Below are 13,634 nucleotides of genomic sequence, written 5' to 3' on the forward strand. Positions count from 1 at the left end.
ATTATCATTCTCAAGGATGAATCAATCTAATTAAAAATTTAGGCCAAAATATTTTATACTTGAAAGAGAACTTTTTCCCCTATCTTTTCAGAGAATGCTAAGAGACATTGTTTAGTACAAAGAGAGCCTTTGAACTTTAATGCAGTCTTGCAATTACATTTTTGCTACACTGGATTTGATTTTCTACAGTTTTACAAATTCCTATTAATTGCTTATATGTGAAAAGGTAATTCACTGCATTCTAACTTGTTACTGCTTACATAACTGAATCTTACTTTGAATTAAAATATGGTATATTTTTCCAGAATAAATTACATTATTAGACATGATTAGCACTTTATAGTTTGTAAACTTCAAAGCTAAACTCAAAAGAATTAAGCTTTAATATCCAAAATAAGCTTAACATATGGACATAAATAACTCATTAATAGCTTTCACATTTCTACTACTTGTGAAGTAAATATAATTAGTAAGTCTGTATGCCTAATACTTTTATGTAATAAGTAACACTAATATATAATAAATTAAAGCACTAGAATTGAAAGTTAAAGGCGAGACAACTTAGTAGAGATATCAGTGAACTAACAAGACCCTTGATTGTCATTAACTGAGTATGTAGAAGTCATTAAATTATGTTTCTTCTCAGTCCTCATCTGGAAGGTAAAACTGATTTACTTGCCCTATACTTCAAAACATGTCTGTGAGGATCAAATAAGATGTGTGTGCATAAAAGTATTTTGAAAAGTATAATGTGCTCTATAAATGTAAGTCATTGACTAAAGAATATCTTTGACTTATACATTTTAAATAAAAAGTTATAACCACCTTTTGGGAACTAGAAATAGTAAAGTGAGAAAAATAATAAATTTTAGCCTCAGAGACATAAAGTAAATACGATATACTCTGAAAAAAGAGATTCTTCACAAAGATCTTGGAAACGAGAAGTAAAAAGGATTCTATGCATTTTCATACATTACTAGTAAGAAAGCAAAATGGTAAAACCCCTGTGGACAAGAATTTGATAATATCTAACAAAATTACATATGCATTTACATTTTGACTAAGGAAAAATGCTTCTTTTTTATATAAATTTATTTTTTATTGGTGTTCAATTTGCCAGTGAAATGGCAGGACACCTGCACCCCAATGTTTATTTTTTTTTTCACCCCAATGTTTATAGCAGCAATGTCCACAATAGCCAAATTGTGGAAGGAGCTTCAGTGTCTGTTGAAAGATGAATGGATAAAGAAGATGTGGTCCATGTATACAAAGGAAAAATGCTTCTAGGAATCCATCCTGAATATATACCTCCATGAATATGAAACAACATAGGAAAAATGGATTGGTTGTTTGTTTTCTAAAGATTTATTTATTTATTTATTTATTTATTTATTTATTTATTTATTTATTTATTTTAGAGAGGGGGAGAGAGAGAGAGCTAGAGATAGTAGTGGTGGGGCAGAGGGAGAGGGAGAGAAAATCTCAAGCAGACTCCATACTGAGCGTGGAGTTGGATTAAAGTTTGAATCCAGGTCCCTGAGATCATGTCCTGACCTGAAACCAAGAGTCTGAGACTCCACTAACTGCACCACCTGGGTGCCCCTATAGGATTGTTTTTAATAGCAAACATAAGCAATCCAAACAGAATAGTTGAAAAAACCATGACATATTCATCTAATAGAATACAATTCAACTGTGAGAGAGAGAGAGAGAGAGAGAGAGAGAGAGAAAGGAAGTCTATAAACTGATAGTGATTTCAGAACATATTCCTAACTGGAAAGAAAAAAAAATCAAGTACTTACAGTATTCTATCTTTTATGCGAAAAATAGGCATAAAAGGAATAAGAAAGATAAACCCAAAACTAATGAATTATTAGCCTTTTGAAGTAGATGGGAAAGAGCTCCTAAGTCTGGAGAAGGGAAAGTACAGTGAGTATAGAATATCTTTTCATGCCAGAAAGCAAGTACTCAAAGACTAACAGGGTCATGTTGAAAGGACACAAGAGCCAGTTTGGAAAGGTTCCCAGTCTCCATATTTGGTACAATTTATGCATGGGGAGAAAAAGGAGCAGTATTTGATTAGAGGATATTTTTTACAGTCTATAAATATACTTAAAGTATATTTTAAAGCCTATAAATATGCTTTAAAAATGGAGGATGGAAAGGAAGACGTTCTTTTGTATAAAAGAATGGCAGTCCATAAATGTAGTTAGAATAATAGAATATCATCACCTTATATACCCCAGGGTGATTAACTCAAGCAAAGATCATCAGCCATACAGTGAGTTAAAAGTAGTTAGTTTGATACTAGAATCAGTCTAGTTTGGGAAAACTTGCTTGCATATATATAGCAAGGAGTTTAGAGCTTAAAAATCAGAGAGGGCTTAAACATGGGGATTTAGAATGCCAAGTACCTTCGAACAATATTTAGGGCTTTATTATTTAAACTCACTTTAGAAATCTTTTTACTCAAATATTCTGTGCTTATGTAAATGATAGTAGATAGACTGAAACCATTCACCCTTTTATCAAAACTCATCATTTAGGGATGCCTGCATGGCTCAGCGGTTGAGCATCTGCCTTCAGCTCAGGGCATGATCCTGGAGTCCCGGGATCAAGTCTCACATCCAGCTCCCTGCATGGAGCCTGCTTCTCCCTCTGCCTATGTTTCTGCCTGCCTGCCTCTCTCTCTCTCTCTCTCTCTCTCTCTCTGTCTCCCATGAATAAATAAATAAAATCTTTAAAAAAAAACTCATTCTTTAAAGAAACTCATTACAATATAAAGATATTTTACCTAAGGAATTTTATCAGTATTATAGAGGGTACTAATCCTTCCTTTATTTAAATTTTGATATTTTATTTATCATGAAATTTTTGTGTTAACTTTTATTTTTTAAATATTGATTGAAATATTACTTATTTTGATTACTGCGGGTTTTTCGTACCCCCTTAAATTTTTCACCAAATTGAGTGCCGCATTCATCTCACCCTAGTTCTAGCCCTGAATACACCATATAAGATGAAAACGAAAATGCTGGAGGAAAAAAACCACTCCTGGTTTATCCTTATTCAAAACATAATAATGAAAACTTAACTAAGTTATCCAAGCTTGTATGATTTCTACTGACTGGTGTTTCATGTTCAGAAATGATAATACTATAATAGAGCTGAACAACCATGGTTCTTCCACTCTATGGAATTTCACTGGGTTTTTAATTGTATACTGTCCAGAGTTTCTACCATTGTCTGAATGTCTTTTTCTTACATCCTAGTCATTACCCACACCCCTTCTGTCAACTGTTGCTTTGTCTTTATTTTGATCATCTGTGTAGATCAGTCATCATATCTATCAACAGTAGGGTATACCGGACCCAAAATGTTTATTTCAATTTGAGAATATATGGTTTTTATGAGTCAAACATAACTCAGGTAGAGAAAATTACTGTGACGATGCTAGCTTAATAAGTTGAATATTACTTTTACTTTGTAGACCCTTGGCTTAGTCTGAAGTTTGAAGGTGCATTGAATATTATCTCCACTAGTCTCCCAAAGGATGTTGCCAGTCTTTTGAATTAAACTTGAATGAGGTTGATTTGTATTCCCTGTTAATCAAAATTTGAAATGTTGACATTAGAAAATTTCATTCAGTGCTAATTATATATGACTTTTATGAAAGTTAGGAAGGAAAGAATCCTACATTTTAAAGTTTAGTATCAGCCTAAAGCCCTATGAAAACAATGGTGAGTAGCTTAATAAGCCATCTTAATAAGATACCTTAATAAAACTAACCAGTTATTCTAGCTTGCTGCGTTTCACTTGGCAGTATGAATATCAGTGACTCGCTTCCTCCATCATTAATTGAAACTTTTCTGGGTTTAAAATGATGAAAAAACTCAGCAGTGTTACAGCAGTGTTTCCCAGCCTTTCTTGACTCTTGAATCCCTTTGGTAGTAATACATATTCTCAAGGTAGAATTGTGAGCATCCATTTTGGTGAATATAAGAAGTTAATTTGCATTGCTTTATAATTTTATTTAAGTACAATCTTTAATATTCATAATATGTGACACCACATGGTATTTGACTTCCTTCAACTATATGAGAAAGAGCATAATTTATTAAGATTTCTTAAGGTATACTGTTTAGTTTAGGGATGAAATATGTATTAAAAAGTAGATTAAAATTTAGTAACGGGATCCCTGAGTGGCGCAGCGGTTTAGCGCCTGCCTTTGGCCCAGGGCGCGATCCTGGAGACCCGGGATCGAATCCCACATCGGGCTCCTGGTGCATGGAGCCTGCTTCTCCCTCTGCCTATGTCTCTGCCTCTCTCTCTGTGTATGTGTGACTATCATAAATAATAAATAAAAAATAAAAAAAAATTTAGTAACATTAAATAACTGCTTGTGAGATGATATTTGGAATTCTTAACATTCTCCCTTTAAGAAGAAATAATAAAGGTTTCTCAGCCTCTATCTGCTGGCATATTTTCACAAATAGCACAGTACAGATATTTTGGTCTTTAAAGTAAGTATAGACTAATTAAGTTTAATTATTACTCCAGTATTTTTTGTCTTAAACTTTGTTTTCTTAAGAAACAGCTACTAAATAAGGTGATATGAGTAGTTGATCAAAGGAACACAATTTAGAAAGCTGGTGAAAATAATATTGAGGTAAATTTTCAGATTTATTGTTATGCCCCACATTAATTTGTGTTTCAGCATCAGTGTACTTTCTCCTTCCTCTAAGGATTTGGTGGTCCATTAAGGGTGGAAATTAAACAATTTACACCTGAGAAAGAAAAAATACATAGTCAAAAACAACATGCTGACCAGCTATACTCAGTTGGGGATTGAAACATGAACATGCTATACTGATCTTTGCTGAAACTCCACCTTGCTTATTAATAAGCACTCACAAGTTATCAAAGTAATTATGTTTTAAAAACATAAAAGGCAAAAATATTAAATAATTATTTTATATTTGGGCTTCAAAAATGGAACTCAGAACAAACTAACCACCTTTAACTACATGATCTCCTGTGAATTTTTATTTTTTTTATTTTTTTAATTTATTTATGATAGTCACACACACACAGAGAGAGAGAGAGAGAGGCAGAGACACAGGCAGAGGGAGAAGCAGGCTCCATGCAGGGAGCCTGATGTGGGATTCGATCCCGGGTCTCCAGGATCGCGCCCTGGGCCAAAGGCAGGCGCTAAACCGCTGCGCCACCCAGGCATCCCTGAATTTTTAAATTACAAAAGGAAAAAGTGATGTTTTAGAGAATTTTATTGTATAATTTTGCACACCTTTTTTACTCTTGTCCATTTTAACACATTTTATACTGCTTAAAAAGCATTTATTTTCTCAAAAATAGATTTTAAAACTTTTCACTATTTATTAACCAACCCCCTAATATATATAAAGTCAAATAAATTACCTGAATTAGTTAAATTAGGATATAAATTATTGAAAGAAAAGAATCACTTGCTGGAAAAAGTGTGTGTTCGAGCATACTAAATAGATGTTAATGGTTTCTGTACATATCTTTAAATACATTTTTTTAAAAGGAAATTTAATAGTCCATTATAGAATAATTAACTGTATGCTTTTAAAAATTAAGTAAATTTTTTTCTCATCATGAGCAGAGTATACAACTCTAAGACTTGATTTTCTTGTGTTAGTGGACTTACTAAATATTAGTCTTTGCTAGTCCAGTTTCCACCGTTTATCTTCCCTATGCCAACACTCCGACTTTGCTCTGAAGTACTCTATAACTTGCCGTTATGATACTAGTCTCAGAGCTAGCTTTTCCAGTTTTCTGAGTATGCTTAGTATATTCTGTAACTAATAAATCAATAAAGTCTTTTTGTAATGCACAAACTCCTATCTCCATGAAGCAATTATAAGCAAACTGTAAATGAACACATGAGTCCACGAAAGGTATGCTGTGATTATATTGACTCTGAAAACATTTGTCTTTCATAGAATACATCATTTATTGTGTGGTATAAATTGGTCATAGTGTTGCTCATAATTTTTTAATAATAAATCCAGTGAACTAGTAAAACAATAAAAATGTTTATATCCTACAAATATACTTTAATTATTCTGAAGAGCTACATGTTAGTGATATCTTTGAACAAATTAATAAATATGAATCATATTTCTTATTTAGGGAATGAAACTGAGACCTGTTAATAAAATTTTTATCCTTAGTAATTGAATTTTATATTGGTTTCATACATTTTCTGTATCATATTATAATAGATAGCAAAAATGCATTAAAAGCTTTTAAATAACATTTAAGTGACAATTTAAACATAATAAACTACATTGATTAGGTAAATGTGTTTAAAAGAGAATAAGATGAAGCATTGAAGAATTTACTTTAACAATCATGTCATCTTGCTCATTTTAAAATAATTCCTTCTTATTGTAATGTTTTATTACTCAATGAAATTTGGTCAAGTCTAAGATTGTGCTTCCGTGATAAGACATTTCTTTGATATTGTTTTCCTGAAAGATGTCGTCACTTTCAGAAATAGCCCTTTTAAACTACTAGTCCTAGTGATTGTTTGTATTTAATTTTTGGCTTAATTGATATAGATGTCTTAATTAGTTATTATAAAGTGAAAACCTAAACATAAGCTATTATAGTTGGGTTGATTGAGGAGGGTAAATAGATGAATTATAATAACCATGCCAAATATAAATAGATTTTTTTCTGATCTTGAAGCTAATGTATTTCATTCTAAATAAAAAAGGTGAAAGAAGACATTCCTAATGGATGAAAGGCCATAATTTAAATATTTTCCCAATTGTAATTACAATAGCACAATCTTGAACAATTTTATTCATGTTTCTCTTCAACAAATATTTTGTAAACAGCTGCGGTATGTCATGGCAGTGACACTGTTAGGGGAAGAAGCTAGGAACAGAAGTATAAGTGGAGATTAGCCACAGGAAAACCTTCCATGTGGAAGCCAAAGCAAAGAACTTGGGACATTTGATACACTGAATTCAGGAGGATCTTTGTGGCCAGAGGGCAGCTTGGAACAGAAAAGGAGGATAGAGTTCTATGCAGAGTCAGAGCTTGAAGAACCTTGAAACCCTTGTTAAGATGTTTCTGTTAGTTTCCATTTTTAAACTTTATCTTACAAGCAGTGGAAATCATTGATAGATTTTAATCAAGGAACATGTTCTTATTTGCATTTTTAAAAGATTTAAAGGCTGCTGTGTGAAGGATAAATTGCAACAGTGGAAGTAGGACAAGAATGGAAGTAGAGAGACTCATTAAGAAGGAATAGCTCTGGGGAGAAATCATTGTGACTTGGACCAGGGGAGTGTCCTCGAAGATGGAGAGAAGAGGGACTTGAAACACACGTGGTGTCCGGATAGTAGACTTTCTGAATGGGATGAAGTGTATCAAGGAGAACTCCCAAATTTTTGTCTTGAGCAAACTGATAGATGGAAATACTATTTATTAAGGCTGGAAAGACTAGAGGAAAAACAGAGTTGAAATGGAAAGACATTTTTACAAGTTTGAGTAGTGTGTGGGACATCAGGTGGGCATCCTTATGGAGGTCTTAAGTTCTCAAAAAACTTACATTATAACAGATAATCCTTCAAAATGTTAATAAGTCAATTTAAGAAAGTACTTGGGATTTATATTAGTTATATTTATTATTAAAAATTCTTTTTTAAATTTTTTTTTTATGATAGTCACACAGAGAGAGAGAGAGAGGGGCAGAGACACAGGCAGAGAGACAAGCAGGCTCCATGCATCAGGAGCCCGATGTGGGATTCGATCCCAGGTCTCCAGGATCGCGCCCTGGGCCAAAGGCAGGCGCCAAACCGCTGCGCCACCCAAGGATCCCTATTATTAAAAATTCTAATGAAAAGAGGATAACCTGCAGTTCTCTTTTTTTTTTTTAAGGCTTTATGTATTTGAGAGTAAGAGAGAGCACGCAGGTGGGGGGAGCAGCAGAGGGAGAGGGAGAAGCAGACTCCCAGATGAGCAGGGAATCTGGATGTGGGGGCTCAACCTAGGACCCTGATATGACCTGAGCCGAAGGCAGATCTTTAACCAACCAACCAACCCAGACACCCCTAACCTGTGGTTCTCTTGTTTGATAATCTTACCATTAGGCTATATGAGGCCTGATAACATCCTGTGTTGTGTTTGATGGCTGCTATACCAGCCATGATCCAAGAACACTAGTAATTTTTTTCTTCCAATAGTATAGATCATTTTTATCTAAAAGTTTTCATTGAAAAAATAAAAAAATAAAAATAAAAGTTTTCATTGAACCATCTTGCCAAAGATCAGTTTAGGTTTTAAAACTCTGTCATTCAAACATAGGTTGTCAATATTTTGTGCCAGAAATCTTCTTTGCTATTTGTATTTCCTGCTACTGATGAACTTGTATCATATTAAAAGATATAATGGATACATATTAACCAGACATGTATAATTTGAAACCATAATTTTATGTTGTATTTTGTTTCAGAACAAAAATGTTTTGTTTTTGAAATTTATATTAGTTTAGTTACCTATTGCTATGTAACAAATCACCCCAAAACTTGGTGACTTAAAACAATTACTATTTCACAGTTTCTGTGGGTCACGAATCTCAGCGCAGCTTAGCTGGGTCCTCTGACTGGGTCTCTCACAAAGCTGCATCATCTCAAGGCCTAACTGGTAAAAATCTACTTTCTAGATGATTCACATGGCTGTTGTCAGGATTAAGATCTCAAAAGCTCTTAGACTAAGGCCTCAATTCATTTCACATGCAAGACTTCAAGGCCTTTGGTTTCTTGCTATGTGGGCCTCCTCATATAGCATCTAATGACATAGCAGGTAGCTTTATCCAAATGAGCAAGCAAGAGAGTAAGTTAGCTAAATGGAAGTCATAGACTTTTATCTAATCACAGAAGTAATATCTCATCACTTTCGCCATATTCAATTCATTAGAAGCAAGTCAGTTGGTCCACTCCACACCAATGGGGAGGGGAGTACACAGTGGTGTGAATACCAGGAGGCAGGAACCATTGGGAATGTCAGAAACTGCCTTCCATGAAGTTTTTTTAAAAGTTAAGTCACTTTTTTTGGACCTTACGTAGCTGAAAATGGTAGTCAGTAAGACATTCAGTTAATCTACTGCTCTGTGAGCAGTGATAGTTGTGGGAAAATGCACAGTCACAGTCTGACCTTAGGATATCATCACAATCCTCTGAAAATCTACAAGATCCTGTCTAAAGAAACTAAAGGTCACGACAGGGTCAGAACTTGTCAAGAAACCAAAGCCTCACCCAAAATTAAGTACCAAGAATCATACATATTCAGAAACTAATGGATCGTGAACAGGGCACTTAGTTGTATCTGTCTGTGGTGCTCTTAGTTCTGGATAGCTTCCTACTTAGAAATTTCTATCTTAAAACTCTAGTGCAGCTAGCTAATGTAAGAAACAAGGAAGGAGGAATTAGATTTTTACTTCCTTTAAGTGAATACAGAGAATCTAAATCAAGATTTAAGCCAACCCTACTAGTAAAAGTGAGAAAAATAAAATAATGGGCCAGGGGTTGGGGGAAGCGCTCAGCTATGGTAAATGTAGAAAACCAGTCAATATTATTTGGATGTATGTTGAAATGTAGCAATTTTATTGGCACTTCAAATCCATTTGCTATTGACATTGATGCTATTAATGATGTTAAGCATAGTTTTTAAAATTCAGTAGCAATGGAAATTCAGCGAAAAATTAAGTCATCAGTATAAGTATTTAAACACTGAAGCTTTTTTTTTTTTTTTTTTTGAGAGAGAGAGAATGAGAGAGAGAGCAGGGGCAGAGGGAGAGGGAGAAGCAGGCCCCCCACTGAGCAGAAGCCTGACACCCAACTCAATCCCAGGACCCTGAGATCATGACCTGAGCCTAAAGCAGACACTTAACCTACTGAGCCATCCAGGCACCTCTGAGGCTTATTTTTAAATGACAAGGAATTACAATAATTAATATGAAAGATTACCAAAAATAAGCTGAAATAATAAAAAGCATGATTATTTCCACAATAGAAATGTCAGTATATGGACAGCTGTTAAAATATTTTGGTAAAATCATACTAAAAGGAGTTCTAAATAATGAGAATAGTACCCATGCTTTTCTTTGTACCTTGAATTATCCGAAGGTACTTAGAAATTTTTTTGAAACTATTTCTTCTGCTCTCCAATTCAAATATTATTTTCATCAAGTATGTACTGTTCATCAAGTGTTGAGGTAGACACTGGGTATCTACCAAGTGGAAATCACTGATAAATAAGATTAAAGACAGCAGCATCTGTCATCACTAAGTTTATATTCTAGAAAGGGATATTGACAAATAAATAGTATAATAGAAGAAATGTATAGTACTATAGGGACACTAGGAAAAGTTGGGTCAGGCAGGGAAGGTTTATATTTGTAAAAAGCATGCATGTTCCATTAACTCTGTGGGTTATGTTTCTAGAAGTCTTGATTACCCTTTGGAAGAACATACTATAGAAAAATTATGTAAAATTAAGGATTCAGCCTCTTCCCCAGAATGATTTTGAAATATCAAATATGCTATGGCATAGGTACAATATTCACCAACTAAAGAAATAACAACACAGAACCTAAATGGATCTGCATCCTTCATTTAAAGCTCTTGGTGCTATATATGTTTCAGAATTCAGAATTTTTCAAATTTTATAAAGGTAATATGATGTATACTTTCTCATTTACTATAAAACCCCAATTGTTCTAGAGAAGCACAAGATAAGCAAACACATGAATATTTCTGCAGTGAAATATATGAATTGTCACCCTCAGGTTTTACTGCTACAAGAGTTTGCAGCAAGCTTATAAAAATCTTTTGGCTTTTAGGAGCTTTATGAATTCTGGAATTACACATTAAAGGATTATGAATATAGTGAACATAGCCTTTTCCATAAAAAGGTAGTTGGACCTGATAAATTAACAGTAAGAATGCCTGGTGAAGATTTTACATTATTGTTATATGTATGATACCAATCATTGAAGTTAAAAGGGAAAGATCTCACCCACTCCTCTACGATGGCATATTGACTATCCCTCAGTAGTGAGCAGTATCAATGGAAAAAAGCAGAGAATATTTCTAATGACTTTTTAATGTGTCTAAAAGATTATGGCATCTCTAAAATTGTTTAATATTTAGGAACAGAGGAATCACAACAGTGTGAGAACTACATTAAAAGAAGAATTTTAATAATTTTATTGAATATTAGCCTCTCTAAGCTAATATTTATGCAATGCTCTGGTCAGGGTAGTTGTTACATATATGCTGCTTTATAATACCAGTAGTATTATGGCAGCATTAATACCAGCAGTAAAATAGACTAAGCTAAGTTTATTTTCAGGAATTTGTCACAAGTGGGAACTTTCTATATTTCAACATTTTCTCCGAAACTTTATTTCATTGTTGTTTTCATAAGTCAGTTAAGTTCCATGGAGTGAGATGCATAACCACCTATTAGTGGGTTAAGTAAAAAGAAACACATTAAAGATTTTTTAAAGAGGGATTTGTGGTTTTATCTGGAAAAGATGTCCTTTTATTACAAGCTCCAGCTGGCTTTTGAGGGATGGGCCACTAAAGGAGAAGACAAACTATAGAAACAATTAAAAATGTTTTTTAGAGCATCAGGTTTTCTTGGAGCCCAAATGCAAGCTATTTTGGCCTTTTCCCTAAAGACTTTTTCCTCACAATTCTGTTAATGTGATCACTGTTTTAAGCAAAGCATTTTGTCTCTCATGAATAACAATTTGTACTGATGTGTCCAAGAAAAGTGAAGGCAAATGTGTATGTTTATATGGTGCTTAAAAAAATTAACTTTGAAATTAGTCTCTAAAATATTATCAACTTCCTTACAGACTTTAAAAATATAAGCACCAGTTGTTAATTTCTAGCCAATCAAAACATTATAAAATTATAATTTGAATATTTAAAAATTGCTCCATGCATATAGAGCCTATTTGCAGCTCTATGCATATTTGCAGACTAAAATGCAAATTCTATAAGAAAGGAATTTGGGCTTGCTTATTTTTTTTTTAATCTGCTGTTACAAACTGTTACATGTGAACAGCCTCCTTTAAACATATTTATATATAGTTTTTCACAGATTGATAGGATAAATTCCTAGAAATGAAAAACATAAGTTTCAAAAAAACTGCCTTTTTAACTCTAAGTATTGCCAAACTGTTCTCTTAAAAAGTTATATCAATAACTAATAATTTATAAGAATGCTGTTTCCCCAAGCTTTACTACTACTTGGTATTATTAAAATTTTTAACTTTCCAATCTGAAAGATAAAAAATTACATCTCATTTCAATATACACTACTTTAAATATGTTTTTTTTATTCACAATATATTTTTCTTTGCATTTGAATTGCCTGTTCATGACTTTTTCCCATTCTGTATTGGATTGTTTATTGACTTTTAAGACCTCTTAGGATAGTAAATATATCAGCTTCTTATTAAATGTACTATGAACATTTTTCCCCATTTAAAACTTAGCTTACATTATTTTTTAATGGAGAAATTGTGTTTTTTTTTTTCTCTTACAGCGTCAGACTTGTTATATTGTGGAATTGTATAAGGCAGCTTGCCTTCTCTTGGGTTGCTTATTTGAGGTTTTTTATTATTATTATTTAAGATTATCTGCTAGAAAAAGCATTAGAAATATTTATAACCATGGTCTTTGTGGATTTTTTTCTTTTAAACAAAAGGTTGTTTTTATTAATTAGTAGTCCAATGTGTTTTTATACCTTAATACTAATTCAGGTTGGTTTATCTTCGCAAATAAGCTATTTAGTCATGTTCTTCAGCCATTAATCTCCCCTTCCAAAGTAAATATCCTGCATAGACAGAACAAACAGGATCCAAACACAATGAGGCTTGAATGCTTAGATGCTGGATTGGCTTCATTAGGGTGTGGGAGATGAAAGAGAAGTACCTGAGAGAGCCTTGACTGTGTAAGGAAATCTGTCTCTTTCAATTCAAATCATTTTTTAAAATATTTTAAATACTTAACAAAATTGTACAGCCTTAATATGTGATGTTAAAAAACAACAGAATAAATCTTTGTATGGCATATCTCCCCTTCATTTATTCTTCTGAGAAATTTCTAGCATAAGAAATAAAATTATAGGGGCACCTGGGTGGCTCAGTGGTTGAGCTTCGACCTTTGGCTCAGGGCTCAGGTCAATATCCCAGGGTCCTGGGATCAGTCTCACATCGGGCTCCCCACGGGGAGCCTGCTTCTCCCTCTGCCTATGTCTCCACCTCTCTGTGTCTCATGAATAAACAAATAAAATCTTAAAAAAAAGAAATAAAATTATAAAACTGTGAATAGCATGTATACTGAATATAAATACTTCACAGCTACACATTACTTTTAAGCTCTGTCAGTCTCATAGGACTCCTATACCTGGGGAGAATTCAGCAAAAAATAAATGAGAATAGGAAAAGAAAGAAGGAGGTTACATTTTTCTCTTTTAAACACCCTCTTGTTCACTTTAGTTATTATCTGCATGTGTTCATCTTTACCAAGAGACATGTTAATTAATGCTGTTTTGATAGGCCA

General features: G+C 33.4%; 1 protein-coding gene across 27 annotated transcripts in view; it reads left to right on the forward strand.

Moving 5' to 3' along the window:
* Positions 1–13,634, forward strand: part of MIPOL1 (mirror-image polydactyly 1) — a 329,604-nt gene that overhangs the window by 296,813 nt on the left and 19,157 nt on the right. The gene's annotated exons all lie outside the window — the stretch shown is intronic.

Source organism: Canis lupus, chromosome 9 (assembly GCF_048164855.1).
Source record: "Canis lupus baileyi chromosome 9, mCanLup2.hap1, whole genome shotgun sequence".
NCBI lineage: Eukaryota > Metazoa > Chordata > Mammalia > Carnivora > Canidae > Canis > Canis lupus.